We start from the raw sequence: 27524 nt of genomic DNA on the forward strand, positions 1-27524 counted from the left end.
TCACATACTCCCAGCTGTCTGCTGGTTGTCATGCAGCATACATCCAGAAGGGCATTGGGTAGTATTGAGTGAGTAGAAGGAGACAAGGAAGCCTGGCTGTTGGGTGAGCAGAGGGTGAAATACTTAATCAGGTCTTGAAAATTTTTATGAAAAGTCTAACTCCAGTATTTTTTGGAAATTTCGATGATATTGGTATCATCCAATTTGTATAATCCAAGTCTAACAGGTCTTGCTGCTGTCTGCTTATTTAAGAATAATATATTTAAATACGATCAAGTGTGATAATCTTAATTATCACCTTCTTTATCTCTTATCACCCTGACTAAGGCTATGGTATATCACATAAGTCATATACCATAAATTAAATGAATAAAAAATAAAGAAATACTATAATAGGAAGTTGTGTTTACTGTGGAAAAATTAGATAACACAGATGAACAAAAAGGAAAGAAAATGTGAATAAACTATAATTCCTTTGAGACATATTGATAGCTATAGCTATAGGTATGTATTTGCACATTTTAGCACCATGTAGCTTTTTGATAAATTGTTATTTTATTTAATAGCATAACGCAAATATCTTTCCACATCATTAGATTTCAGTGAGATGTCAGCAAATGTGGTTTGAGAACAAGTTATGTTGGAATAAATCCATACTGTGAATCATTTATTCTGTAACTTGGATATCAGATGTTTGGAACAAATGGTATAATTAGTGAGAAAAAGACCAAATTCTTCCTAGGAACTTGATTGAAAATAAATTATAAAGCTCTTTGCTGTAGGTGAAGCCTACAGTAGGAATGTAGGAAAAGCCATTTGGAAGGCAGGACAAGGGTATGGCTTCTTTTAATAGCATTTTTGCTATTTTTCACAGTGGAATTTAGTAATGATTAATAAATTAATATTTGTAAAGCAATGAAAAACATTCAGTTTTAAAATTATATACTATATTATACATAAGTATCAGTTTAGGGCATGATTTTGCCTTTTATTTTTTCAACAAAGAAGAAAAATGTCCTTCAGTGTAGAAAAATATCTAATGTATTTTCTAGTTCTTAGTTTTGAACTCATATTCTACTAAAAATCTAAGATATTCTAGAAAATGATTTAAATGTGAGAATTACAATATCTGATTTATTATTCACAGCATAATTTTTTATTAAATAAACTTTCAATCCCATTATCATTTTTAAACTACTTAGCTCCAATCAAAATGAAAAGGCCCATTTCTTCATCTTTATTCATGTCTTTCACATTTCAGTGCCCTGGAAAGAGACTTTCTCTACTTTTAAATGAAGAATTCTGGGTTGCTCATTGTATCTGAAAGATGGATGTAATGGAAATTAGTGATGGAACAGCTCTACAACAGCAACTCTGTGCTTCACTGTGGTTTGCTGCCTTGGAATAATATCTGCTACTTTTGTCTTCACCAAAATCATGTGGTTCCCTCACCAGTGTCATTTACTCACCCAAACTTTATCTTAGTGGTGGAGGTGGATTAGTCCCCTGAACCTTGAGAACATATTTTTTTTCTTATGCGTCATAATTGGGAAGTTTTTCTTCAAAATATCACTAGGCTGAAAATGAAGTTCTTTAAAAGACTTATAGAAAGGTAGCGAAAAGATGTTTTCTTTTTAATGGATGTCAGTGGAAATGCAGTATATATAGTAGGTCCTGAGAAGACTTAACAGATATGTGACATGAAAATATGTTTCCTCTCAAATCCATGCTTGCCAGAACTTTATTTTTAAATAGCAGAAGCCTTGCAAGGAAATGTGAAAGGCTGGTACTATTAAAAAGGTCTGAGTTATTAAAAAAAATACATATGCATTCCTACATGAGACATATACCTTAAAGAAGGACTGCCTTCTAACACAGATTTTGTTTTTGTTTTTTTACTTGGCATAACAGAGAAGTCAACACGCTAATCAATAAGTGCCATCTATTTTTGGTTGACCTTAATTTTCTGAATGACTGCTTTTCTTCAAATATTTTAAGTCATGACTAAATTTCATTTAATAAGAAATGTTTAGGTTAGTTTGTAAACAAGAAATCAGATATTATGAATCCAAACCTGGAATTACATTTCAATAATGCTTAATTTATTTCATATTTTAGCCAACTGATTTGTAATTGTATTAAGGCTCCCAGGATAAACTCCATGGTTAATTTGGCCCTTTAAAGGTCAACAACATATAAGGGCATATGTACTTTAATTCTACTTTATTCTGATATTTCATAAAACAATAATGTATTAGTCTGTTCTCATGCTGCTGATAAAGACATACCCAAGACTGAGTAATTTATAAAGGAAAGAGATTAATTGACTCACAGTTCCACATGGCTGGGGAGGCCTCACAATCATGGAGGAAGGCAACGAGGAGCAAAGTGATGTCTTACATGTAGGCAGGCAAGAGAGCTCATGTGCTGGGGAACTCCGCTTTATAAAGCCATCAGAAATTGTGAGACTTATTCACTATTATGAGAACAGCACCGAAACGGCCACACCCATGATTCGGTTACCTCCCACAGGGTACCTCCAACGACGTGTGGGAATTATGGGACATACAATTCAAGATTTGGGTGAGGACACAGCCAAATCATATCAAATGGCATGAGATTTATTGTAAAGGTAAGTTCTGCCTCATTAATAATGAAAAATTGATTACACGTTTAAAAAATATAACTTAAAAAAACCAGAATTTATGGTAGATTTGCATTTCAATTGATAGAGTTTACTTCATTTGTGACAAAATTAGTATATTCCAAATTGGTCTGATTATAAACATTACTGGAATACTTGTTAAAAATATGGATTCTCAGCCCTTCTATTCTAATATAGTGGCTCTAGAGCTCAGGTTTAATAATATCCTCACGTGATTCTTAGGACCTAGCAGGGATAGGAAACACTAGACCAGAGCTGGTTCTCAACTCCTGGGATGCATTCAATTAGTTATCTGGGGAAGTTTTCAGGTAATGTCAATGCCCAAACCTCCTCAAAGACCAATTAACAAAGGCTCTCTGGGACCTGGGCATTGAAATATTAAAGTAAAAATTCCAGGCCGGGTGTGGTGGCTCACGCCTGTAATCCCAACACTTTGGGAGGCCGAGGCAGGTGGATCACCTGAGGTCAGGAGTTCGAGAGCAGCCTGGCTAACATGGTGAAACCCCATCTCTACTAAAAATACAAAAATTAGCTGGGTGTAGTGGCAGGTGTCTGTAATCTCAGCTACTTGGGAGGCTGAGACAGGAGAATTGCTTGAACCTGGGAGGCGGAGGGAGGTTGAAGCGAGCTGAGATCGTGCCTCTGTACTCCAGCCTGGGCAACAAAGAACGAAGTTCTGTCTCAAAGAAAAAAAAAATTCCACCTCTGTAGACTGTTATTTCACATTACACACTGATGAGAAATAGATTAAATCATTATGTGAAAGATCCTGTGAATGATAGCTGGGATTCCAAGATAGCTAGAATTCTGGCTCCATGAGAGCAGGAAACATCTGTGTCTGGTCACCTCTGTTCCCTTAGCCCTGGGCATAGTACCTTCCACACATATTATGGATGTGCAGTTACTATGTATTGAGAAACTAGTTTCTGTTGGCTAAAATTTTAATTGGCTTCAGATGTTGAGCTCTTGCACAAACAAACTTTAACAAACTTTAACAACTGTACATGAAATACAGTCCAACAATGGTTAAAATTAATACATATGTGATGATAGAGATGAACGATAGCTGGTGAAGCCAGGGGGGACTTATTCCAAGTTAGTTCAGGTGAGTCAGAGGGGACTTTCCTCAAGTAGCCCAGAATAAGTGTCCATCTGAACAACCACTACTGAGTACCTTTGATCAGCAGCACATGTAGTAATCACCTTGAGGAGCGACCATCTCCACTCCCCAGGAATTGTATGGGATTGCATCCAGGCTTAGAGGAACAGGACAGCAGAATCCTCTACCTCCACCTCCCACGCATCCATTCTGCACCTGGTCCTTGTCAAAGCTCACACTTATTTGAGTTAATTTTGGCTCAACTCCTCCCGCCCACATGTAATTCCTCTCCTGTTTGTCAGCCGTAGCCAGTATGAGTTTGGCACTCTGAGACTGTCCTTTTATTGTGTGACCACAGTAGCACCTAATACGGTGCCAACCACACAGTCATGGCCAACTAATACTTGGCAATGATGAATATAATAGACAAAGAAGATGACCGGAAAAATATCATTCTTCGATAAATAGCCAAGGAAAAGGTAGTGATAGAGGACAGAGAAATGGCAGAAACTTTTTATGTAGTTTTCTTTTCTCCCTTTTATAGAAATGGTCAGATGTGAACACTTGGCTAGAACAAGTCTCAGCTGTGAGAGGAGATTGGAAGGCCAACTAGGACAGGCAAAGAGGTAATTAAAGAGTACCTGGAACCTCTGTGTACAGTGGAACTAGCAGAGCCAGATGACTAGCAGTGTAATGCAGTGGAAAGAGAATTGGATGAATCTTCAGAACACTCAGGCTCCATCTCAACTCACCTTACTTACTAACTGAGTGACCTTGGGACAGAAAGGCCTCTGAAGCTTGCCCTCCATTCTTGCAGAACAGGGATAATATTACCGTCTTCATGGGACTGTTCTACAGAGAAAATGAAATAAATCATGAAATACTATTTGGACCTAGGGAATATTTAACAGTTGCAGATGTCACTGCACAGCTGCCAGTTTTCGGTTTTGAGAAATCATGGAGGACAATTCTCTGCAAGATAGCAAGTGGAGTATCAGCTTACACTGATACCTGGGAAGCTAGCGGAAAAAATCATTAAGCAATTAATTAGCAACGATTTAAAAGAACCAAGAAGTTGGAAAGCAACCCATATGGCTTTAAGATCAAATGGTACCTTTCCAATTTTGTTGCCCTTGCTAATTGAGGAACAGCCCAAAAGGTAAGAAATCATGCAGGTGGAGTCCTGCATGATTGTCAAACCATCAGTGCAAGCTAAGTTGTTCAAAACTTTAAGTATCATCTATTTATTTTTGGCATGATATATGTGATTATATTCATTAACAGGTAATATACTGTATTGTGTGCCCTGTGTTAGAGACTGGTAATGGGATAAGCAATGAGTTCAGGGATTTCGTAAAAGGTTGATCAATTTGCCAAGATTTCATAAGAGTTGATATGACTACACCACAGACTCTGAAATGGTGTTTTTAAATAACATTATCAAGAGCAAAGGAAATCAAGCTATTCGTAATCAGTTTTCTATGACAAAGTTGGAATGGCTGTGCCATTGTTTTACAAAATGTCAAAGTGCAGCAGAAGGAGAAGAAATCTTTCGTGTCTGGTGATTATTCATAGATCTGGGTGCCCTGAGAGCAGTATTTCTCCAAAGGGTTGCCTGCTAATCACCAATAGCTGACTCATCTGTGGAACTTGTTCAAAATGCAAGCCCCTAAGCCCCTTGGCAGGCTTATTGAATGAAAGCTCTGAATGTGAATTTTATCACAGTGGAGACTCTCATACTCATGGAAATTTGAGATCTGCAGAGAAAAATGGCATTATTCGATATGTAATAAGCATTCTTAATATGAATATGGCACAAATAATTGAGAATATCAATACTCAGATTAGTCTAAATATGAGTGGATTAGTCTAGAAAACTTTAGTCCAGAAAACTGAAATACATATCAGTGATTTTGAAACATCTGGAAGTGAGCCATTCAAAAACAGAATAAATTTCAGTGGTGAAAGCAAGAGATAGGTGGTCTGTGTGTCATAATTAGCTATTCCCTTCGATGGGGACTTTCCAGGTTACCTCCTCAGAGGATCTTCACTCCTTCTAGTTTTGTTTTGTTTTGTTTTATTTTGTTTGTTCCAGGTAAAGAATGCCATTTTAAAAATACTGATTCCCAGGCCCATCCCAGACTAGTTTAATCAGAATTTCTGCAGGTAGAGTTTAGGCAGTGGGATTTTTTAAGGATTGAGAACCACCATGTAGATAAGTGGAGGTCAGGTATGGGAGGTGGCAAGGAGAAAGAGATAAACATGCTTTCTTACTCAAGTATGCTTGGTTACAAAAATGGGACTGGAAAATAAGTTTAAACAAGTAAACCTGGGTTAGCAATGTTACTAACCACTTGCGGGGGGCCAAACTGATTTTCTGTTTGCACTATGATTGCATACATCTGAACCCTTCCTATTCAGCTTAATTAACCTTGCCAAATTTAAGGTTTTCATCTTGAATGGTTACAATTTGAGAAGTCCTGACGCTGGCTTTCCTATTTTTATATTGATTATTTGATCTGCCTGAAGCCTAAGATGTGAGGATGTTTCCTGAGTGTCAACTCATTCTCTGTCGACGTGTCACAAGGGTTCTATGCATAGTGCAAGGCATGTGTCACTAAAGCCATCAGGTCTTTTTTATGATCAAGGTTGGGACAAGCTACCTGAAGGAGTTGGCATGTCATGTTGGAAAGTTTTGTGATCCCCAGTTTGGTCATAACTATGTCTACAGTAATGTTGGTTTTGTTTTCTTATTATCGATTGATTGATTATTTCATCATTCAGCAAATTTACACTAAACATCTGAAATATTCCAGGCATTTTACTTTATACTGAGTACAGTATATCAAGATATCATATCTAGCCCTTTGTTACTTTTTTTTTCTCCCTCATTCTTCTTCCTACCTCTTTTTTCCCTCCTTCTACACAAACCTGCTTCTAACATTTGTGGGGCCTCGGGCAAGAATACAATGGAGCCCTGTCTAGTTTATGTCTAAGTATTTATAAGTCATAAGACAAGCTTGCAAACTGTTAAATAAAATATGTTCCATCTCCTACATTGACAAGTATACCCTTATAATAAGCCAGAGCTAGGTTCAAATTTAGCATTCTCAGATTCCTCAGAATTTTGAACTAGAATATGGTGGTTCTGGGGGAGTCCACATCCAGTACCCCAGATTCAGTTCCTTCCTTCTTCTTTCCTTACTACTGGCTCCTCCAATTCTTAGAGGGGCCTCACATACACTCAGGGGAGGTTCCAGGCCCGGGATCTGTGTCCATGGTCATTCCCGGGCTCCTGCTAAACAGCTGCTGCCTGGCAACCCCTGGAAGAGTGTGTACCAGTTTGGCTAGCCTTTGGGAAGGGAAACCCTGGGAGAAGGACTACATAGGGCCTGAAAGTGGCTTGGGTCATTCAGGCAGGGAATTTATTTTATTTTGTTTTTTGAGACTGAGTCTTGCTCTATCGCCCAGGCTGGAATGCAGTGGCACGATCTCAGCTCACTGCAACCTCCACCTCCTGAGTTCAAGTGATTCTCCTGTCTCAGCCTCCTGAGTAGCTGGGATTACAGGTGCGTGCCACCACGCCCAGCACATTTTTGTATTTTTAGTAGAGATGGGGTTTCACCATGTTGGCCAGGCTGGTCTTGAATTCCTGACCTCAAGTGATTCACCCACCTCGGCCTCCCAAAATGCTGGGGTTACAGGCATGAGCCACTGTGCCTGGCCTGCGCAAGGAATTCTAAGGTCCTATACTCCCAGAGCATGGACAGAGTGTGGGATGGATATAGGTTCCTGGTAAACATGTCCCCTTGGCTCTAAGGGGAGGGGTGCAGCTATAGCAGAGGGGGACTCATCTTAAACATGGCATCCTATAAAGCTAGGGTTCCTCTTACCTAGGTCTAGGGGTGGTTCTTTTACTTGCTAATTTTACTAATTCAACATTTATTGAGTGTCTGTTAAGTACAAGGCATAGTGGATACTATGTGAGTTTGTGTGGGAAAATGTAGAACGAGGGGAAGAGGAGGAAAATTCTTCTCTCCCTCTTCTAGCCTCATTTGTTTCTCCATTGGTATCCTCGGAGACTCTGCACATCTCTTGGGCCATGCCCCTTTGAAGGTGTGTATCTATGTCCAATCTTTGTCATGAAGATGACAGGAAAGTGGGGACAACTGCATTTCCTGTCTAGGACTTTGTGGTGCTTGAGGACATTATTGGCCAGATCCTGTCCGTGTCAGGGTGGGGGCAGAACAGGCTGAGTGAGAGTTAAGCTGTGGCATATTGCATATATTACCTGTAAATAGGAGTTAGGCTTTATGCTTAATTTTGGGATTCTTTTGCATCCATTCACATTATTCTGTAATAAATATGAATAAATTCATCTGCGTCAAAATCCAATTTTATTTCACTTTTTCCTTGATGGTGAGTAAATGGGATTCAGAGACAGTTAAAACTATTGACTTCTAGGCCCGATAATAAATATGTAAATTTATGCTAAGATGAAATCCAATTTAAAATAATTCCAGTGAAATTACATAGAGAAGTTAGCTTAAATGGGCATACTTTCTACCTGTCTCTTTGTATTTGGTGCTGTGTGGAAAGTGGAGCATCAAAGCCAAGGATTGTAACTCAAATTACACTGAACACACACAGGCACCTTCCAAACAACTTGGGCTTTTGCTAGGCTCTTAGGGGAGCTGTTAAGATTATGTTGTGCTTGTCGAAGAAGAAGGATACGTGGTAGTAAACCCCTCTAGGTCAACCTGAAATAGGGAAAGATAACTGAGGAAAAATACTGGTAAGTACTCCATGAAGAAGTGTACTTTAAGAATAAGGAAAGGCAGTTGGCAGGGAAAATCCTTGAAAAATTTGCTATGGGCTTTTGAGAGAGAAAAAGCATGAAGGAAGTGGCCTTTCAGAGAGCAAATCTTGGTGTAAATTGGATAGGAGATCTCTGGGGCTCTGTGCCTTAATTGCTTAACCTGGGTAATTGTACAGAAGGAAAACTTTCTGGGTATTTGTTGTTGAATAATGTAGTTTATCCTGCCGATTGAAAAATATCCAAACCAACACAAAATTGAATTTAAATTGTTTCCATATTAAGATCAATGGGACAATTTTTAAGTTTACTGTGGTTTCCTTTAAGTACATTTCAGCTCTTTCCATAAAAATGGCTCATTTGGCAATTGAAGGAAGCTAATTTGATTAAAATGACTAACATTCAAATAATCAAGATAGTAAAAAAAATTTCATGTGTTTCATAAAAAGCCTCATGGTACAGTCCAATTCTTGGAAATCATTAGCTAATGTTCTGATGATCAAATAATAAATACATAAGTGGATTAAAGAAACATAAATGCAAACTCACCTAAATTTAATTTACTTTAGCTAAAATCTACATACACGTTTGAATATTGAATATTAATGATGGAAATATTTTAGGGAGAAAGCAGGAGTTTGAGAATAAACATAATACATTAATTATAAGTTTCTAAGAAGTTGTCCCCAGGTATCTTTTATTCTTTACTCTTGGCTTTTGGTGGTACATTGCATACAAAATGACACAGTAAAACTCTCTCTCTCTCTCTCACTTTGTTTCCCCTAAACATTTTTTTTTTTTCCTCTGAGCAGATAAAATCAGTTTAGAATGTGTACTCATACTTGCTGAACCCTCTTCTCCTGGGTCTTGGGGAGAGAGTGTTTTGAAGGATACCCATGGATGGTTCTAGAAGCACAAATTATGAAGAAGGAAGAGAACTTTCCATGTTCCCTTTTATTCTCCATCTAGAAGACTCAGCCTTTCTAATTTTTTTCAATTTACAATTTATACCATACCTACTATAAAGTATAATTTAAACTTACAATAGAGGGCATATATACCCTAAGACCATGAACATAGAACTAGAAAATCAATGTGTGAAGGAGAGAAAAAGCCTACTAATAACTTGGGTTAATACCATTGCAGTGCTAATATTGAAGCATGAACTCTATATGTTATTTTCCAATTAGGTGAATTTGTGGATCTGGGCCTGCATCTAGATTAGGTCAACAAAATGAATGTTTTATTAAAGTTTTTTGGGGGGATACAAGTAAATGAAAATAACATTTAAGGGCAAATGAATTGTTTTGTGTTTTATTTTCATTGCCTATATTCACACAAAATTATATCGTACCTGGAAGAAAATTTATGTCTTTAATGAAAGGGCTACACTTGGCCTGGGATTGGGAGTAGTTATCTTCACAGGGTACTTTCTGTCTGGTGGTAAGATTCACTTAAAAATTCAATTGACTTGAGAAGTTCTTTGATATTTAATTAGATCAGCAAGGAGTAGCTATAATGCAGTCCTTCTCAAATTCACCTAGTGAAGTGCTAGAATAGCTAATGAAAGTGAATACCCATCTCCTGCCCTCCTCACCTCTGATCTCTACATCCTGTACCAGGTGTAGGGGCAGAGATCAAACGGGCTTACTTTATGTACAGTTAAATTTTTATCATTAACATTCACTCAAAACTTACATTCTATCTCATAAGATATCTGCCATTCTCTTGATGTTGATAATATCTTTTAATTTGACATCTAGTAATATTTTAAAAGTGTACCATGTTTACTCTGGTGCTTCTCATATCTTCAGAATCACCTTCAGTTCCCCCGAGGATACTCATACCACAATTGGAGGATCATTGTCTTGAAGGATAGTTCCATCAAGCTGTGATGATTTTGTAAAATGCTCTTTTTAACCCCAGGGATGGTGCTATCCTGGGAAATAATTTTCTGGAAGTACTTGGCTATGTTGGAGACACAAGGAACCATTTATCTCCGGAATCATCCTTTTCAACACTTGTCACTGCAGTTCTTCTGATTACATCATTTTTTTCTGTTTTAGTCTCAAAACTTTACAATTACTCTACTACAGGTTTATGATTGCTTCAGGGATACAGAACTCTAGAAATTGACCTTGCTTTACTGTCTTAATCATTTTTTTCCCTTCAACAACAATAACAAAAAATTATTGAGTTTCTTTTATTTCTAGGGCACACTCCTAGGGAAACAAAGAAGTACAAGGCATAATTCCCGCTCTTAACCTACCTGCTATAGTAGAGAAGACAGATTATATGCCTGGAAAAATAAATAATTATAATAGGTAGCAAAGCATAAATGTTATATAATTTAATTTATTGTTTAATTCAACAAATGTATTCTAAATGCCTACTCTTGGCTAGGCATTGGGCAAAGCCATGGGGGAGATCCAAAGGAGAATAAGATATTCTTACATATGAACATAATCTAGTGTGACATAATTAACATAGTAATTAATGTAGTATGACCTACTATGGAAGCACAAGAGGGAGTGGCTAGCTCCTTTGGAGAATCTGTGGAAGTGAGAAGGTTGTCACTGTTTCTCTGGGTGCATCCATTGTATTTTGGCACCACTTTCTTTCTTTTCCACAGTCCATCACAGGAATAATTCTCTCCCCACTTTCTTGGGACTTTGCCCTCTCTTTGGACAGGTTTGCCTCTTTGCTTTCTTAGCTATCAGGCTTGGGCTACTGAATGGGAATTTCGCCAGTGCAAATACATGAAACCGGAACTCTGTTCTCCAATTGTCAGTGCTGCCAGAAGTCCTTGAGACATCTCATATATGTTCCCTCTTCTATGCTCAACAGCAGCTAGTACAAAGTTTCACAGTTTCCCTCAATTAAGCCTCAGCTCCTCCATCAGCAGATAATGTCTCCTTTTGCTTCACAAAGAAAATGTTGGAGCCATTAGCATGCAATACCATCAATTTCTTGTCTTCCTTCTAAATGTTCATGCTCCCAGCTCAGAGCCTTTGACCCAGTTGTTCTCTTTACCTGGATCTCTCTTTTCCCTGATACCTGCATGGCTAACTCACCTTTCTTTTTATGTCTTTGGTTACTTGTCATCTTTTCAATGAGGCCCATCCTATTTAAAATCCTATTCCATTCTCTCCACACACACAGTCTAGCCCCCTTATCCTGTGGCAAACACCACTTTCTAATGTACTCTATAATTTGCTTATATCCTATGTCTGTTCTTTGCTGGAATATAAATGTCATTGGGGTAGAGAACTTTGCTTCATTTACCATTGTAACCTAAGAACATAGATAAGTATTAGGCTTATTGTATGTGTTCAATAAATATTTGTTAAATGAAAGTTGCATCTCGACACATTTTAACATTCTTTTCTCCTATCTAATAAAAGAAAGATCCCTTTTTCTGTTAAGAATAATTCCTCTTACCTCTGTTCCACTTCCTATTCTCTCTAGATTTTTAGGGATGTAGGCCCACCAATTACCCAACCTCTTCATCTTTCTTGCTCTTCTCCAACAATACATACATATTTTTTCAGTCTCTCATTAAAAAAATCATCCTCTCCAGTCTACATCTTTTTTCTAGACACCCTACAATTAAACCTCTTAAAAGGAGGATCCTCACTTATTATGGCCACAGCTTCACTTCCCATTCACCCTTTGGCCAATTTCAATCTGACTCTACTATCTGATGGTCAGAAGAATTGTTTCCTTGAGACGTATCAGTGACCTTCTGTTAAATCAGGTCCCCTCGTGGGGGTCCTACATCACACACAGCTTCCTCCATAGCGCATTCTATTGGAATCAAGGGCTTTTTTGTCTTACCAACTGGACTTTTATTTTTTCACACATTCTTTTTTTTATGTATTCCATCAGTAACTCTTTTGAATGTTAACATGTACAGACATGAAAAGAGATCCTGAGGACCTGCTGGCAAACTCATACAAAGGTTATGCTGCATGCAGTTTATAGTCTTATGGAAGAAGCAGGCATTAAACAAATAAGCCAATAAACACTTGGAAAAATCAGAACTTTCATCACTGTTTTGAAGAAAACTTACATGGGTGCTGTAAGAGTGCTTAATCAGAGGATTGGACTTTGACAAAAGACTTGAAAGAGATTTCCCTGGGAATGGAGTATGAGGGCTGAGAAGTAAGGCAGATCAGGAGTCTGTTAATCAAAGATGCATGCATGATGGGAGGAAAAGCACAGTAAAGAAGTCCTGAAGTTGGAGGGAGCATGGAAGCCTTGAGAACAAGAGAAAGCTAGTGTGGCAGGAGCCCAGAGGAGTAGGGGAGCAGAGGCACAGGTGAGGCTAGTGACGTAGCTAGGAGGCCACATGACACCATGATTTTTAGAACAGGTTAAGGATTTGGGTCTTTAATACTAAGAATATGTGGATGTCTTTATGATGGTGGCTATATCTTTTCCATATCTTTACCTCAAGCCATTAGTTCAGGGCAAGCATCAGCATAGAATCTCACTATATGTTTATCAAATGGAGGACATTTGAACTTTCCTTCCTTCTTTCTTTCTTTCTTTGTCTCTCTCTCTGTCTCTCTCTTTCTTTCTTTCTTTCTTTCTTTCTTTCTTTCTTTCTTTCTTTCTTTCTTTCTTTCTTTCTCTCTATCTCTTTTTTTTTTCTGGAGACAAGGTCTCACTCTGTCACCCAGGCTGGAGTGCGGTGGCATGATCATAACTCACTGCAGTTATCTCCTGGGCTCAGAGGATCTTCCTGCCTCAGCCTGCGGAGTAGCTGTGACTACAGGCACATGACACCAAACTCTGCTATAATATTAATATGTTCCCCTATAGACACACACACACACACAAACAGAGAGAGAGAGAGAGAGAGAGAGAGAGATTGGGGTCTTGTTATGTTGCCCAGGTTGGTCTGGAACTCCTGGCTTCAAGTGATCATCCTGCTAAAGCTTTGGAATTATGGGTGTGAGCCACTGATCCCTGGCCCTGAAGTAAGTCTTAAATTGTGAATATGATTGGCCATGAAGAACAGGTGAAGGAGATTTCTTTGCCAAGGAATCAGTGGTTAAAGAAACACAGAGGTATGAAAAAATATATTTTGCATTGGACATAGAGCAAGGGGTTCAACATGATTAAATAGGTGGTGGGAGCCATGCAGAAAGAGATTAGACATGAGGGGACACAAGGGGAAAGAGATCAAGAGTACCGAAAGAAATGTTACAGAATTCAAGGGAGGCTGAGATCACTGGGGGCCAGAGCAGTCAGGAAAATCATTTCAGAATTGTAGCATTTTCGAGGTTTGATGACGATCTAAATTTGTTTGAAAGGATAGCTAGACCTTAGACAGGCAGAGAGATATGGGAAAGCATTCTCAACACGGGAAATGAAATGAATTATGGCTCAGAGGCCAGAATATACTGGAATTCTTCCTTTTCTAGTAAAAGCTGTGTCCCTCTTTAACCTTTATGCATGTTTCATCATTTTTTCCTCCCTCTGGTCCATTTCCCATAATGAATTGTGTGGGAAAAAAAGTCTTTACCAAAAATTTGCCTCAATCTTAAAAAAAAAAAAAAGAAAAAAAAACCTAAAGAGAGCATTTTACTTTTGCTAGGTATTTAGTTTGACTGAAGGTGACTTAGAAAAAAAATGGGAGAAGTGACCATTTTTGTTCATAAATGTAGACTAGCTAATATATTTCGAGCTGCATGGTATTTTGTTTATTAAGCTCACTGTCAGCCTTTTGTGTTGCCAGCTGAAGTACAGTAATATGATTTTGTTCCAAATTTTACACTTTGCCAAAGGTCTGTTTCTCAGCTGCATTTTGGGAACAGCTGTCAGCCCCAAGCAATCTGATTGCTTTTCATGAATGATAAATCACTTCCCTGTACGCTGATTTGTTTAGGTACAATAGGAGGAGACATCTTTCTGCCTAGTTTGTTAACAGAGGAAATGGTAGGATGAGGATGGAGCGGGAGAAGTGAGAAAGAACTAGTGGGCATTTCCTTAGTACTTAATGTCCAATTAATGTTCATTTCATTTTGATTGAACACTGGGAAGAAATAGTCTTTATTAGCTGTTCTGAAGGCAGCAGAAAAAACCAATGATCCTTTCTTTATTAGGAGCTGTTATTAATTTACCACTGGACTTTCTGTTTGAAAAAAAAATTTGATTTTCTTGGATCAAACAGTCTTCTGTTTAAAAAATTGCCCATACAAGTTGTAAGGGTTAAAAGTGTGTTAGAAGTTAGGAAGAGATACCTCAAGTTTCATCAAAGTATCCAATTAGTGAGATTCAGCAGTCCATGAAAATATTTATCACATTCCCAGCTCAGCTAAGACCTTATCTGCTCCAATTTTCCTTGCACAGAAATCACAGAAATCTACATTTGCTGCTTCACATTCTAGAGAAACAGGTGAAAATGGAGGGGGAGGGAGCATCTCATTTTTCAAATGTTATGTTTGCTGCTTGAATTTTAGTTTTGGAAAAGGATTTTGAGGTGAGAAGAAAGGGAATTCAAGTCTTTCCTTTGCCTTGAAGTTTGTTCATAATGGTGTTGTCTCTGTTTCTGGTGAGCTACTGTCAACTCCTATCTGGGAGAGATCCTGCCAGGTCTTTTCCTTGAATATAAGAAAATATAAGAAATATATATTTCTTATATTCCTTGAATATAAGAAATATATTTCTTATATTCCTTGAATATAAGAAATATATTACGTTTTCTTATATTCCTTGAATATAAGAAAATATATTATGTTTTCTTATATTCCTTGAATATAAGAAAGGAAATTTGCAAATTAAAGATTTTTGCTAAGAACAGAAAGTGGCCCACAATGGCGTCATATTATGTTTTTGGCCCTCAAATTGTAAAAGTGTTCCTCTTCATTGGAAGCAGGCCTTACTGTGTACCCTGTGCTCTCAATTTCTGTGTGTCCCTGGCCTCTGTAGGGCCGCTTGGGGGCTGGCAGCCAGGCTGGCTCGATGCAATCAGATGACACTGAAAGCCGATTGGAATCATTCCTCAGCTCGATGTCAGCAGGCCGGGCACTTAATGCAGGATGCACTTTTATTTTAATAAGTAATTTGTTTAATGAGCCGACAATGGCAAAATGTCAAATGTAGAGACTTCGAGGATGAATAACACAATTGCAAGGAGCAGCAAGTCTACTAGGTTTGCAATATTCGGTGCCTTCAGAAAGGACATTCCTTGAGCTGGTTTCAAAATCAGTTGGCAACTGATCTGAAAAAGGATCTTTGCCATTAGTCTTGATAAAAGTAATGCTGCCCACATCAAGTTTTTAGAGTTAGTAATATGAGAATGGCAGGTGCCAGGTGTAGAGTGTGGGGTAGCATGGGGGGTGGTCCTATTTTGAGAGGAGAGTGAGGCAGGAGCCATACAGCTGGCCCCACGGAACATGCTTCCACCTGCCCATCTAGTCAGTGTGAGGAAGGGCGAGAGGAGCTGACCCCTCCACTAGGTGGCAGTGACTCGGTTTCGCTATCAATTAGGGAAGTGTCCTGGGGTGACTCACTTTAGACTCAGATATTAGTTTTCTCATGTTAAACAGACGGACCTGAATTGGAAGAGGTTTACCTTCCTTTTCAGATACTGAGATAGGATTTTTCCTAACATAATATCCTCTCCAGTGTACAAGTTGTGCTCATTAATTCCTCACTGCTGGCTCTGATTGGCTATGAGTTCAAATCCTATGAAAGTGAGGTCAATTAACCTAAAGATAGACTACCAAGGTTTATAGTAATTCTATTGATCCAACCTTAATTTAATAATTATCTATTGAGTACCCACTAGGCAACAGACACTATTTAAGTCAACAGACATATAGCAATGACACCACAGGGTTTTTAAAAAGTCCCTGTTATCCTAAAGCTAACTTTCCATTAGCTTATTGAAAATGATATTTTTCAATGTGAAGGAGCTAACTCACATTTGGAATGGGTGTTCCTTCTAGGAGTCCGTATCAAAATTATCATTTGTATTTTTTGCCCGATGGGAAGTTGTATTGTGAATTGTGCTATGGCTGATGTGTTTATCTGGCGTATTCTTCAGTTATTCCAACTAGTTTCTATGTCCTATTTTAGAATTTAATTAAAATTCATGTGGTTTTATTCTTCCCTTCTGACTCTGGAGGGCTCTGCAATATGCTTGTAATCCTTTCTAGGCCCACAGCAAGGAGGAAAACCTGTTTCTACTTGAAGTTGGGGTTCTGTGCTGAACTTGTTCTGTGTTGTCTCCCTCCTGGCAACGGTACGTAACTGTGAGATACTGATTTGCGCACAGTGCTGTCTGGCTTTGCTTCTAAAAGGAATAATGTGCATGGCTGGTCTCTGATTGATGTGTGGGAGCTGCCATTTGGGGGCATAAAACACTTTATTTTCCATCCTGCTTAGAATTCTAAGGCTCAATGGCCAACATCTGCCATCCTTCACTTTGAAATTTTTAAATTACCTTTTAAAAAATGATTATAACAGTAATATTATTTATTATTAAAAATTTAGCAAATATAAAAAGTATAATGAAGAAAATAAAAATAACTCATAATCCAATGGCTCTGAGTTAACCATCATTAGCCTTCTATTTGCATTTATTTTATAATACATGTAGTTTTAGACCCTGTTTATATTTTGTCCTCAGCAGTCTGTTGTGAGAATAGTCTCAATATTATTAAAAATCTTTAAAGATCAAATTTTAATGGCTGCATAGTATTCAATCATATAGTTTTATCACAGTTTATTTAGCCAATACCTTGTTGTTGGATGTAGTTTCTAATTTATTTCTCTTTAAAAATACTGTGGGTAATAGTCATGTGATATATTTTGAATCTCTCTCTAAGTAATTCCTTAGGAAAAATTTCGAGTAATAAAATTATGGGATTAAATGACATGAACTTTCTAAGGCTTTTGACACATGTCACCTAATGGTTTGGAAACTGTACTCTTGCATTCACATTTCAGAAAATGCATTCACATTTTAGAAAAATCTTCGGCAATTTATCAGGCAAAAGAAGTATCTCACTCTTGTTTTCTTTTCTAGTTGTTAGAATTCTAGTGAGATTGAACATGTATTTCATGGGTTTATTGGGCATTTATTTGTTTTTTTATTCTATGTATTGTCTCTTTTTTTTTCTATTGATGTGTGCCAGAAAGAATATGGGCTCTCAAAGATGTCCATAATCTTGTCCCTGAACATGTGAATATATTTGCTTACATGGCAAAATGGACTTTGCAGATGTGATTAAATTAAGGACCTTGAGATGAGGAGATTATTCTGAATTATTTAGGTGGAGTCGTTATTGGAGGGAGACAGGAGAGTTAGAGTCAGAGCAGGAGAGTTGACAAAGGAAGCTGAGGTCACAGGAGGGTGATCTGAAATATTACATTGCTGGCTTTGAAGATGGAAGAAGAGGCTGTAAGGCAGGAAAGGCAGGTGGCCCGCAGAAACTGGGAAAGGGAGGGAAAGGATTTTCTCCGAGAGCATGGAACAAGCTAGCCCTGTTGAAATCTTGACTTTAGCTCAGTGAGAATGCTTTCAGACTTCTGACGGCCAGGAATGTAAGAGAATAAATTTGTGTGGTGTAAGCCACTAAATTGGTGATAATTTGTTACAGCAGCAGTAGGAAAGAAAACACAGAATGTTCTTATTTTTTATTGATATGTGAATATTTTTATATGCAGTAGTCATTAACTTGTCATATATATTGCAAAATTTTTTTCAAGGTTGCCATTTGCTTTTAAATAATTTTATGGTGTTTTCTGATACAGAGTTTTGTTGTTAACTTTTAAAATATCCTTGATGTTACATTAGATAAGCTTTATTTCAGTGATATACAAATTTTAAATATTATGCAGTTAAATCTATGTATCTTTTCCTTGGTGACATATTCTATTGCTTTTAAATCAGTTTTATATTCACCAATGTTACTTCCAACATTTTTATGATATGTGATTTTTCATTTATCATTCTTCATTAAGTTTTTATATATTTTTAGTCCCATTTCAGGACTATCTAGTCTTTCCTATTAATCTGTCAAGGCCTGTGCTATTACCACATCATCTAAATTATTGTAGTTTCATAAAAGTTTTTATGTCTAGTAGCTAAATCCTTATTCATTACTCTTTTCTTTAATTTTTAAAAAGCTGGTCTCAATGTTTTATTTTTCTAGATGAATCTTAGAATCACTTAGACAAGTTGAAAAATTTTATTTGAATTTTAAATTTGCAATAAATCTATAAATTAATTTGCAATAAATTTATAAATTAATATCAGCTCTTACCAGGGAAGAACATGGTGTTTTTCCATTTATAAAAATTAAAGAAATATATTTCTATAAAGTTTGATCATTTCATTGATGTAATCTCAGATGTTATTCAATAAGATCAGTTTTGGGCATTTTAAATGTTGTGTTGCTATTGGGATTAGAATGTTTTCTTCATAGTACTTATTAACTAATTTTGGCTAATATATTGGAAGGCTTTCCACTTTTGTAAACATGTCTTGTGCTTTACTGAACTTTGCGATTTATGTTTTCAGTATTTTTTTGATATATAAGTATATCACATGCAAATGGTGGTGGTTTCATTTTCTACATCCTAAAGTTTACCCTTTCTTTTGATTTCAAAATTTTAAAGTACTGACTAGACCTTCCAGAACCATGTTGAATGTTAACAGTAAAACAATGTGTCTTCATCGTATTTATCAGTATAGTGCTGGCTGTTGTAAGATTGGCCTTATTTTTCATTTTAAGGAATTATTCTCTTCCTAGTTTAAAGCATGGGTTGAAATTATTTGAGTTTTCATTTTTTTTCCAGTTGGATCTGTGGAACTAATATATGAATTATTTTCTGAATGATAAACTCAATTTATATTTCTATGATAAACTTTACTTTGATTATTGGACATTCTTTGCAATACAGTATAGAATCTAGTAGGTTTGTTTTTTTAAAAAAATTAGGATTATTGAATCTATATTTACAAATAAAACAAAACTATAGTTTTAATATTTTTTTCCATCAGATTTTCTTATTGGACAGTGTTTAGCTACCTAAAATATACTGGGTGCTTTACAGTTTTTTTCTGTTTCCTGGAGCTTACATTGGATGAGGATTTGAAAGAACTCACCCATAAAACTAGCTGCTTTGGACCATTTTCAGAAGTTACTTTTTTTTGAAGTTATTCAATTTTTTAATGATTTCTTCTAAATAGATTTCCTTTAAGTCATTTATTTATTTATTTATTTATTTATTTATTTTACAATATTATCATTTCATTGAGATCTAGATAAATGAGGCTTCCAAAGAAAGATTATAGTGGTTATGTTTTCAATTTTCCTAAGATGGAACATAACTGCTACAATTCTAGAGGCAGAGGAGAGAAGTTGAACTGGTTGAAAAGGGCTGGTATTGAGGTAACATAACACTTTCTTTTCTTTTTTTTAACTTTTAAGTTCAGGGGTACATGCGCAGGATGTGCAGATTTGTTACATAGGTAAACATGTGTCATGAGGGTTTGTTGTACAGATTATTTCATCACCCAGGTATTAAGCTTAGTACTTATTAGTTGCTTTTCCTAATCCTCTGCATCTTCCCACCCTCCACCCTCTGGTAGGCCCCAGTACATGTTGTTCCCCTCTATGTGTCCCTGTGTTCTCGTTATTTAGCTTCCACTTATAAGTGAGAATATGCGGTATTTGGTTTCTGTTCTCGCATTGGTTTGCTAAGAATAATGGCCTCTAGCTCCATCCATGTTCCTGCAAAGGACATGAACTCATTCTTTTTTATGGCTGCATAGTATTCCATGGTGTATATGTACCACACTTTCTTTATCCAGTCTACCATTAGTAGGCATTTAGGTTGCCTAAATGGTATGCCTAATAAGCATGCATGTGTCTTTATGATAGAATGATGTATATTCCTTTGGGTATATACCCAGTAATGGGACTGCTGGGTCAAATGGTAATTTTGTCCTTAGGCCTTTGAGGAATTGTCACACTAATTTATACTCCCACCAACAGTGTATAAGCTTTCCTTTTTCTCTGCAACCTCGCCAGACTCTGTTAGTTTTTGACTTTTTAATAATAGCTATTCTGACTGGTGTGGGATGATATCTCATTGTGGTTTTGATTTGCATTTCTCTAATGATCAGTGATGCTGAACTTTTTTTTATATGATTTTTGGCCACATAAATAATACTTTCAAATAATTGTAAAACTCACCTTATCAATTTTTATATTCTCTATGCTTTTTACATTTACTTACATGTAGTCTAAATTTCTAAAATTATGTTTGTTACATTTTTTTCCCAATGAATCAGCTCTTGGATTTAATTTATAATTTTAATATGATTCTGTTTACTAATTTGGTTATATTTGCTTTTATTATTTCCTTTACACTAGATGAGTTTTTTTGTTGCATACTTTCTAATGGCTTGATTTTAGTATTTAACTAATTTCAAACAATAATAGGAGCACTCTGAGTTGAGTTGAATGCTTAAGGTAAAGGATGGGGGCAGGGGTAGATAAAGATACCAGCTTGGAAGGCTGGTATATATAGGACCAAGGAGGGCCATGCATGCAAAAACAGAAGCTTTATTTTGAAAAGCCTCTGTTTTTGTAGGAATCGCTGGATGTTAGTGGTTGTACAGCTAGAATAAGTTATATACTGTATGAACAATTTTACCCTAGAGGGTGCCCAGAGTCCACTTGCTTGTAAAGACAATCTGTGCTGATTAACCCAGTCTTTGATGATAAAGTATTTGTAGAAGAGTTGCTTCAAGTGTTATGAATGGGGCATCATCCTAGGGGCAACCCAGAACATGCAAGAGGAGCTGAGAAACTTTGAGCATTTGGTGACAAAAGCCAACTAAGTATGTAGTAGCCATTCAAAGAATAAATATAGTAGAATTTGGGATAAGCAGAAAAAGCTTTCTGGAGGCAGAATTTGAGATGAGTCTGAAAGGAGATAGAAGAGCTCAGTAATACATGCAAAAGATTTGGAGGGCAGTGTAGAGACAGTCTAAGAGATGGGAGTGTACATTGCGGATGATTAGAGAATGAGTTGAGCATAGCCAAAGCATATTAAGTTTATGGAGAACCTAAAAGTCAGTAGAGTTGGCACTGTAGTGGTAGTGCAGTCAATGGTAGGGAACCATTGAAGGTTCTTGAATGGGGAGTGACCCAATGAAAGATTCTTTTCACATGCTTTGTATTCAGGCTGGATTGGAGTGGGGAGACCTGACCTTGAAAATCAGTTCATGCGTAAAGTGGTAAGGGTATGACCCTAGTGATCATTGGGATACAAATGAAAGGGTGATTCTGAGAGGTGGCAGATGGAAAATCAGAGAACCATGGGGGAAGATTAGACATCTCTCAGTTTTGATTCTTAAATACTTAAAATCAAATGGTTGTAAAAGGGTTCTATTTAAGATGAAATACAGTGTATTGAATTTTTAGCCTCTTGAGTTTGAGGTTGTGGCTGGACATCCAATTGGGATGCCTGGAGCTGGCTGGAAATGTGAAATTAATGTGCATAGGAATAGGGGCGAAAGAGTTGGGTTTGACCGGAACCAGGACTTGGATGAGTCCATCAAAAGGATAAATGCAAATGAAGAAGATCAGAGGACACGGTCTTCTGGAGATAAAACACACTTTTGGAGATGCTGGAGATTAAATTTAATATGTATAAGCTACAATGAGGGTGGGAGATATTACATGGGAATTGAGGCCAGTAGATGTAAAATAACACGTTGGGTTAGTTGTGCAGCAAAAGGAGAGACGTGCTGCTTGAAAGAAAGTAAAAAGGATTAAGTAAACAATAAAAACATTAATGATAACAATCATAATGATAGAAAAGGTTTTATTTAGTACAAACATCAGGTTGTATTTGACATATGCAAAGAAAGGCAGAAAGAAGTTATACAGAGAAAGAGATTGAAGTGCAGGAGTAAATTTTAGTCTTTCTCTGAAATATATGATCCATACTAAACTGAATACATTAATCAAATTGAACAAACTGAACTTGGTAGAAGTTAGGATAAAAAACTGGAATTAGTCTCATCTCAGAATAGTATGTTCAAGGTGGTTATAAAGGCCTATTCAATATTAGTTAGCATGTAATATCCAAAAGCAAAGGAGTTGGCTACTGATGACAAATATGGATCAAGATGACTTTAAGAAGTTGTAGGATGGTTAAAATCCAGGGTTAATCTCTTCTAAAGAATAAGGACAGTTTTATCAATATTACTGACTGGTTGGCCCTTCAATAAATGAAATCTGTGTGTCTTTGAAGTTTTTAAATCAAAGTGACTTTGATACAAGTTTCTTTGGAATAATTGAAAAAATAATGGCTTAAAAAATTTTTTTTTCTCTTGAGTTGTTACTTGGAATTTGCGTACTTCTTTCAGAGCAATAAAATTTAATCTGAAGTTCAAGGTAGCTATTTATATTTTATTAAACCCTTAAGTTTAAGATAATATTTCTTGGAGTGGTGATTTATATATAGCTGAAAATTTTATAGGGAAGAATCAGTTACATAGGCCGTTTTTTCTTTTTTAGTGTGGTGGTGGGGGTGGGGGGAGGTTAGAAAGCCCTGGGAGAAACAAAGTAGAAAGCCATTTTTGTTTCTAATCAGAGAAAAGAATAATAAAAATATAGGTGTCAAGGTGTGATTTCAAAAACCTTGCCCTTGCTTATGCTAAGGAGGAGGGTGAGGAGCTGGAGGACTGAAATTAGACATAGGGTGAGGGTGCTTGGAAATCAGGTTACCTAGGAGGACACCAGTGTGAAGATCAGCGTGTGAAGATGCCTAAATGAGAACAAAGAAAGACTGACAAGGAAGACAGAGAAGGACCCAAGAAGAGTCTGTAGGAATCCCCTGAACTGGTCTAATAGGGTTCTTTTGTGCAGAGCCATCTCTGAAGGCCCAAGGCCTTCACAGTTACTCTCTACATCAGGGGTTACCAACCCCCAGGTCACAGACTGGTACTGGTCTGTGGCCTGTTAGGAACCAGGCCACACAGCAGGAGGTGAGCAGCCTGCAAGCAAGAGCATTACCACCTGAGCTCCGCCCCTGTCAGATCAGCAGCTACATAGGAGCGTAAACTCTATTGTGAATAGTGCATGTGAGGGATCTAAGTTGCCCACTTTTTATGAGAATCTAATGCCTGATGTTCTGAGGTGGAGCAGTTTCATCTGGAAACCATCCTCCCCAATAGCAGCTTCCTCCATGTCCCCCACTCCTCTGTGGAAAAATTGTCTTCCACAAAACTGGTCCCTGGTGCCAAAAAGGTTGGGGACCATTACTCTGCAGTGTTAAAGACCTACCATATGGAAGCCATCATCTGAGTAGCATAATATAGTCCCTATAGTTGCCAAAGGAACAGTCTTTCTTCAAGTAGAAATGTAGTTTCTCTTAAACACAGCATAATATTCTTTCTCTAGAAATCTTTCTTATTAGGCTCAATTTTGCTCTCTGATATGGTTTGGCTGTGTCCACACCCAAATCTCATCTTGAATTTCCACGTGTTGTGGAAGGGACCCGGTGGGTTGTAACTGAATCATGGGGCAGGTCTTTCCTGTGCTGTTCTTGTGATAGTGAGTAAATCTCACAATATTTGGTGGTTATTATAAGGGGAAGTTTTCCTGCACAAGCTCTCTTTGCCTGCTGAAATCCACGTAAGATGTGACTTGTTCCTCCTTGCCTTCTGCCACGATTGCAAGGCCTCCTCAGCCATATGGGACTGTAAGTCCAATTAAACCTTTTTCTTTTGTAAATTGCACAGTCTTGGGTATGTCTTTATCAGGAGCATGAAAACGGACTAATACAGTAAATTGGCATGAGTAGAGTGGTGTGCTGCTGAAAAGATACCTGAAAATGTGGAAGCGATTTTGGAACTGGGTAACAGGCAGAGGTTGGAAGAGTTTGGAAGGCTCAGAAGAAGAGAGAAAAATGTGGGAAAGTTTGGAACTTCCTAGAGACTTGTTAAATGTCTTTGACCAAAAGCCTGATAGCAATATGGACAATAAAGTCCAGGCTGAGGTTGTCTCAGATGGAGATGAGGAACTTGTTGGGAACTGGAGCAAAGGTGACTCTTGTTATGTTTTAGCAAAGACACTGGCAGCATTTTGCCCCTGCCCTAGAGATTTGTGGAACTTTGAACTTGAGAGAGATAATTTAGGGTATCTGGCGGAAGAAATTTCTAAGCAGCAAAGCATTCAAGAGGTGACCTGCGTGCTCTTAAAGGCATTCAGTTTTATAAGGGAATCAGAGCATAAAAGTTCAGAAAATTTGTAGCCTGACAATATGATAGAAAAGAAAAACCCATTTTCTCAGGAGAAATTCAAGCTGGCTGCAGAAATTTGCATAAGTAACAAGGAGCCAAATGTTAATTGCCAAGACAATGGAGAAAATGTTTCCAGGGCATGTCAGAGGTCTTCATGGCAGCCTCTCCCATCACAGGTCCAGGGGCCTAGGAGAAAATGGTTTCTTGGCCCTGCCTAGGGTCCCCGTGCTGTGTGCAGTCTAGGGACTTGGTACTGTGTGTCTCAGCCACTCCAGCCATGACTAAAAGGGGCCAAGGTACAGCTTGGGCTGTTACTTCAGAGGTAGAAGCCCTAAACCTTGGCAGCTTCCATGTGGTGTTGAGCCTGCTGGTGCACAGAAGCCAAGAATGGAGGTTTGGGAACCTCCGCCTAGATTTCAGAAGATGTATGGAAATGCCTGGATGCCCAGGCAAAAGTTTGCTGCAGGGGTGGGGCCCTTATGGAGAACCTCTGCTAGGGCAGTGCAGAAGGGAAATGTGGGGTTGGAGGCCCCATGCAGGGTTCCTACTGAGGTGCTCCCTAATGGAACTGTGAGAAGAGGGCCACTGTCCTCCAGACCCCAGAATGGTAGATCCACTGACAGGTTGCACCATGTGCCTGGAAAAGCTGCAGACACTCAATGCCAGCCCATGAAAGCAGCTGGGAGGGAGGATGTGCCCTGCAAACCCCCAGGGATGGAGCTGCCCAAGACCATGGGAACCAACCTCTAGGATCAGTGTGACCTGGATGTGAGATATGGAGTCAAAGATCATTTTGGAGCTTTAAGATTTGACAGCCCCGGTGGATTTTGGACTTGAATGGGGTCTGTAACCTCTTTGTTTTGGCCAGTGTTTCCCATTTGGAATGGCTGCATTTTATGCAATGCCTGTACCCCCATTATATCTAGAAAGTAACTAACTTGCTTTTGATGTTACAGGCTTATAGGCGGAAGGTACTTGCCTTATCTCAGATGAGACTTTGGACTGTGGACTTCTGAGTTAATGCTGAAATGAGTTAAGACTTTGGGGGATTGTTGGGAAGGCATAACTGGTTTTGAAATGTGAGGACATGAGATTTGGGAGGGGCCAGGTGTGGAACGATATGGTTTGGCTCTGTCCCCACCCAAATCTCATCCTGAATTCCCATGTCTTCTGGGAGAGGCCTGGTGGGAGGTAATTAAATCATGGGGGCAGGTCTTTCCCATGATGTTCTCATGATAGTGAGTAAGTCGCGTGAGATCTGATGGTTATTATAAGGAGGATTTTTCCTGCACAAGTTCTCTTTGCCTGCTGCCATCCACAGAAGATGTGACTTGCTCCTCCTTGCCTTCTGCCATGATTGTGAGGCTTCTCCAGCCACGTGGAACTGTGAGTTCTCCATTAAATCTTTTTCTTTTGTAAGTTGCCCAGTCTCAGTATGTCTTTATCAGTAATGAGAAAATGGACTAATACACTCTCCAATCTGGAAATAGTCCTTACAGAAAAGAGTGATTTCATTGCACCTGTCTGGATTCATTTTTTTTTTTCTTTTTCTCAAAGGAGCCCAAATTAAAACGCAAGAGCCTGTCTCGATGCAGACTGATTCTCTCTGTGCTGCTGGAAGTTGTTTAGAATAAGACTATGAGGAAACTTGGGGGCATATATGCTATGCTGCTGCTCCGTCTGTGGGATGTTCACAAGTGAGCCAAGGTTCACGGTTCACTGCCAATGTAGTTCCCAAGGGTCATGTAGCAGAAGAGAAAGATGTTTTCTGTCATCTTTGAAATTTTGCAGTGAACTTTCTTCTATGGGTTTAGCAAATCCATTATCTTGATTGTGAAAAGACCTAGGCTTGCTTTAGGTAAATTAGATATTTTGGAAAAATTATAGAACAAACTGGAGAAGAAGGACAGTGAAATGGTTAGGGTGTGGAATCTGGAGTCAGACTAACTGGATTCACCTCCCAGAGCTACCACTAACCAGCTGGGTGACCTTGGACAAGGGCTGAACCTTTCTGTACCTCATTTCCTCATCCATTAAATGGAGATGATGATAATGTGATAGTATCTATCCCATAATGTAATACATGATATTACTAAAATAATAATAAAATAGTAATAATATTTATAATTTTTTGGCTGATTAAATGAATTGGTATATGTTCAAAAATCAACTCAAGATGGATCAAAGACTTAAATGTAAAACCTAAAACTATAAAAACTCCAGAAGACAACCTAGGCAATACCATTCTGGACATAGGAATGGGCAAAGATTTCATGTCAAAGACACTAAAAGCAATTGTAACTAAAGCAAAAATTGGCAAATGAGATCCAATTAAAGGGCTTCTTCACAGCAAAATAAACTATCAACAGAGCAAACAGACAACCTACAGAATGGGAGAAAAATTTTGCAAACTATGCATCTGACAAAGGTCTAATATCCAGCATCTATAAGGAATTTAAATCTACAAGAAAACCCCAAACAACCCCATTAAAAAGTGGACAAAGGAAATGCACAGACAATTTTCAAAAGAAGAGATAAAAGAAGAGATATGTGGCCAACAAGTGTATAAAAAAAAGCTCAACATAATTGATCATTAGAGAAATGAAAATCAAAACCACAATGAGATACCATCTTACACTGGTCAGAATGGCTATTATTA

General features: G+C 37.9%; 1 long non-coding RNA gene across 1 annotated transcript in view; it reads left to right on the forward strand.

The window, feature by feature from the left end:
* Window positions 1–27524, forward strand: part of LOC134728745 (uncharacterized) — a 120397-nt gene that overhangs the window by 48903 nt on the left and 43970 nt on the right. The window contains exons 6-7 of the long non-coding RNA XR_010109532.1: window positions 1262–2632; window positions 4309–4923. This is a non-coding gene — a long non-coding RNA (uncharacterized LOC134728745). The remainder of the gene's footprint in view (window positions 1–1261; window positions 2633–4308; window positions 4924–27524) is intronic.

The sequence above is a fragment of the Pan paniscus genome, chromosome 13 (genome assembly GCF_029289425.2).
Source record: "Pan paniscus chromosome 13, NHGRI_mPanPan1-v2.0_pri, whole genome shotgun sequence".
Taxonomy (NCBI): domain Eukaryota; kingdom Metazoa; phylum Chordata; class Mammalia; order Primates; family Hominidae; genus Pan; species Pan paniscus.